We start from the raw sequence: 4833 nt of genomic DNA on the forward strand, positions 1-4833 counted from the left end.
GTTGGAAATGGCCGAAAGCTTGTGCTTCCCAATTGCTACATCGTTAAACAAAGAGAAAAATACTCCTGTGCCTCCTGAAGGCTAAAGTTAGAACAAACTAATCAGAATGATCACGATGCACTTGGCCAATATAAAAGTGAGCTGGCAGTGCTCGTTATCCTTAGGGAATCTGGACCATTTCCTCTTCTTCCTGTGGTTACAAATGCAGAAAGCTTATTAAAGTTGAGAGTCTGGTGGCACTGATAAATTGGCCATGCCATCTGGATTCTTGCTCCCGAATCCTGGTCTGAAGATTATGCTCTCTTCTCTGGGGACATTTCAAGGATGGGCACTGCAGAGGATGTTCAGGAGTCACCTTTGTCCTGTGTTTCTGCTTCTCAGTGTCTTTACATTGCTGGCAAAGCCCCTATTGTCGCTCAGAGCACAATTCAGATGTAACAAATAAATGAGTTCCCCTGTGTCAGGCACTGGGTTAGTTTCCGTTGCACATCTTTTTTTTATTTTTCATTTAAGCCCCAAAACAATGTTACCAATTTGGTATTGTTATTATTATTATCATCAGGATTGTACAGATGGGAAGATTGAGGTTCAGAGAGGTTAAGTGACTTCTCCAAAGTCACACAGCTAATAAGAGGCAGCGTGGGAATTAAAACTCCAGGTTAGTTGAAATCAAAATGCAGTGTGATGTGCACACACTGTAGTAGCTATTGTTCACCTTGAAGGTGGGTGAAGTTGGAATGTGGTTGCACCTTTAGTTCCCTCCCCCTTACACACACACACACCTCACTTAATCAACTTTTCTCCCATCAACCTGAAACCATATCTAGAAGCCTAGTTGTCCTCATGCTTCCCTCAAGGGGTCTCCACAATTGTGCTTCCCTTACTTGTGTTTGAGTCTTTACTTCTCAGTAGGTGTTGGCAGGCCGAGCAGGGAGAAAAGGGAGCTGGCATTTGTGTTTCTGAGTTTTGCAGAGACATTGCTCAAGTAAACTGTTCCACTGAAGCCATCAACATTGGAGATGGTTCACTGTTTTCCCATTCTTGGGACCTCTGCATTTTCACTGGAGACAATGGCAATGGCCATGAAACAAAGTGTTCTAATGGTGGAATTTTAGGCAACAGCCACTGAATGACAGAGGAGACACTTTGGGGTCTTTCTCTTGCTCTCCAAATCCTCTTTGCCTATATTGAGCTTAGTCCTGACTGCAAGGTTTTGTTTTTATTTTTTTTTAACTCAGTAATTGTTTCCCTAAATTGGGTTCCATGGAGTTCCAAGTGTCTGAGTATGAGAACCATTATTAGATTTCTCCCAACCACCGTGAGGCTCAGGGTGCTGGGCTGGGTATGGAGAAGGTGTGCCTCGAGTCTTCATGCAACATGGCACCTGAGGCCAGTTCCTAGTGCTAACAGCCCTTGGGTTGCCCAGTAAGTTCAGATGAGGAAAACATGTCTAAATAGGACAAAGGGGGCAAGAAGGGAAGCCAAGAGTTTTAAGAGGAAAGGGTTGTTGATTCTGCTATGCAAAAGAACACACCCTGACAGCTCCAGGATCCAGTCTGGCAGCAGCCAGAGCCTTCTTTGTAGGGCCTCCATCCTGAAACAAACTCTAGTTTTAGAGCTGTCCATCTAAGACCTGGTTGTCCAGACTGGGTCAGTGCCATTAATACTTCATTGTTTTAACTGTGCTCTTCACACATGATGATGATGATGATGATGATGATGATAGGCAACATTTATCGAGTGCCTACTATATGGCAAACACTAAGCTAAACACTGTATGTGAATTAACTCACTCAATCCTCACAACTCGATAAGGCAGATACTGTTTTCTCCCCACATAGTACAGCTGAGGAAGTGGAGGCACAAAGAGATTAAGTGACTTTCCCTCACTTGGGTTCAAGGAAACGTAGTTCATAGAGTGGGATGCGATCCAGAGTAGGAGTAGTCAGGGGTTGCCCTGAGAAAGAAACAAAGGATCTGTCCACCTGGGGAGAAAAGTGCACATGAGAAGCAGATGCAGGTAAGTCTGTTGCTGAGAGGGGCAGAGTGACAGAGTTCTCATCTGATGGCCACTACATTCTCAGAATTAGGAGGCTGTATTCTCTTGCTTGCGAAGGAGTGACATGATCCCACCGGGGTCTTGGGGAGATTGCTAATGTTCTATCCCTACTGTTTACAACGCAGATATTCTGACAAAGACAAAAAACTCACTGGGGATGGTGATTGGGCAGCCTTTCATTTCTCCTTCAGAACGACAGAAATGTCATCAGCACTTCCTTTAGGCAACACCAGGGGGTGCAGCAGCTTGTTTCTGGCCTCTAGCTTCCTGGAATTTACTTGACCTTTGTCAGGAGAATAGAAAACCGTGTACCATCTGGGGCAGTTGAGATGTTCCTGATAATAGGATGGCGTCCTTGCACATAGAGTAATATTCAAAATCCACCCTAGAACTAATTTTTGTCCATTGGCTCAACGGACCTTCCTGCCTGTGGTCCAGGGCAAGGAGGTCTGGCAGGGGCTGCAAAACAGGGATGGCAGCCAAGATGGTGGCGGTTCCCTCAGCAGGCTGCAGAATGATGGGAGACTATGAAGAACCCAGTTGTCCGGAATGCTGACCTGGGGGTTGGGGCCACTTGCTTTTGGTTCTGCAAGTTGTGCACTGTACCAGAGTGCCCTGTGAGTGGGGACTAAAATCCAGCCCCAGCTCCAATAGCCAAGCCCTACATCCTTGGGCCACCTTTTCCTACCTCTTCCAAAGGCATTGCAGCTCTCCAAAGTGTCCATCCAGGAGGAGGAGGAGCCTTTCTCAAATTTGTGCAAAGGCGCCTCATGAGCTAGCAGTGAGATTCCTCCTCTCTTCCTTAGTCTCTCTTGTGTCCATTTGGCTTTCAAAAACACCCTCCCCATACCTGTCCCTACTCATGCAGATTTTCAGTTACTTAGGGATGTTTCCTATCCAAGCCTCCTGACTATTTACTCCTCCTGTAGCTTCACTTCTTTATAGCTACATCACCCTTTCTTCTGTGAATGCCTCAGTCCCAGTCCCCAGCTCCTACCATAGGCAGCAGTATGAAGTCACTAGAAACACTGTGAGTGTCTCCTTTAGCACATCTGAAAGCTGGTCACTTGAACAGTCAAGATGAAGGAGAGCTGGGCACACTCAGGGCTCCTCCCTTCCACCCCAAGCCATTCACCTCTCCCTTTCACTCGCTCAACACAGAGTTAGTGAGTATCTACTACATGCCAGACACTGTTCTAGGGGCTAGCAACACAGCAGTGAACAACACAGACCCAAATAAATCCCCCTGGAGCTTACATTCTAGTTCTAGTGAGATTACATTCCCTTCAATTTCAGGTCCTTCTCTATTGTTCTGATGTCCTGAAAGCCCTCCTCCTTCACCTCCACTTCTGGCCCTGTGGCGAAGGCTAGACCTGCCACTTCGGCTGTGGCACTTGGACACCCTGCAAGGATGAGCTGTTTGTCATGTGGGGAACATATGTGTAAGTTTCACTCTCCAAGTGCCTTTGCATCCGGGCCTGGAAAAATCTCCAAATCATTGTTCTCCACCTTGGGCCACTTTCGTGCACTGTTTATTTATTGTTTTCTTGACCGAAAGCCAGTGAAGCTGGATACGGGCAAGAGTGGCACTGAGCCCAGGCTCTGTGATGTGGCATTTAGTAGGAACTGTAGGGTCATTTTTCCTGTTATTTTTCTTGATTGTGGCTGTGATGTCCTTCAGTGTGAGTCTGTGGGCTTCTAGTTGCTAGATGTGGTAATGGCCAGCTCTCTCTTTCATCCCTCCTCTCTTTCCCTTTTTCCTCTTTTTCTTAGAAAAAAAATTTTTTTTAAAAAGTCAGAGGATATGCAGCAAATGCTCATGTACCCTCCACCCAAAATGAACAAATGTTAACATCTGCCTCATATTTGCCCGATTCTTTTTCTCACAAAATAACACATTAGATAGAATACCATTGAAATCCCTCAATATGCTGTCCTCCCCCGTCCTGTCCTTCATTATCTTGACTGTGAGGCATAGCCAGACCATATTTATGTGTCTGTACAAGGTGTACAATATTGGTTTTGGACATTTAAAATCTGTCCTAAGTGGGATTTTAAATAGTCTATGTGAGGTAGCTGTTTGAAATTTGCTTTTTTCATTCAGCACTATATTTTTGGTCTCTATTCCTTTCATACATACAGGTGTAAGCTGTTCATTGTAATGGCTACTTAGTAAACCATCACATCAATAATAAAATCTCTTTTTCTAAATCCTCTGCTGATAGAAACTTAGGTTTCTTTCTTTCTTTCTTTCTTTCTTTCTTTCTTTCTTTCTTTCTTGTTTCTTTCTTTCACCATTACCAACTATGCTGCAGTGAACATTCTTGTGCATATTTCCCCATGTACATGTAGAAATCTTGTATGTACCTAGAAGTCAGAAGGCTGGGATGAGGGGTATGTGTAGATGTCACAAAACTGCTCCTTAAGATGGCTGTGCCAAATTACACTTCCACCAGTAATATAGAAGAGACCCTATTTCCCTACATCATCATCAACGTTTCACACCTTGCCCTCCCTCTCTGTCCTTGCAGTGACCACAAGTCCCAGACACTGTTATGCCACGTGGTCATCTCCTACCTTACCTTCCCCCTTGCTTGCTTCTCCTGCATCACTGCCACGTCAATCTTTGTTAAGATTTTCTTCTTCATAACATGTTCCTGATCTATTCCTCCAGCTGGAATTGAAGGCCCTCCACAGCATGGGTCCAAGCAACCTTTCCAGCATCACCTCCTACCACCTGATTCTAGCAAAATTTTCTACTTTCAGGCCTCCAA

Source organism: Leopardus geoffroyi, chromosome X (assembly GCF_018350155.1).
Source record: "Leopardus geoffroyi isolate Oge1 chromosome X, O.geoffroyi_Oge1_pat1.0, whole genome shotgun sequence".
NCBI lineage: Eukaryota > Metazoa > Chordata > Mammalia > Carnivora > Felidae > Leopardus > Leopardus geoffroyi.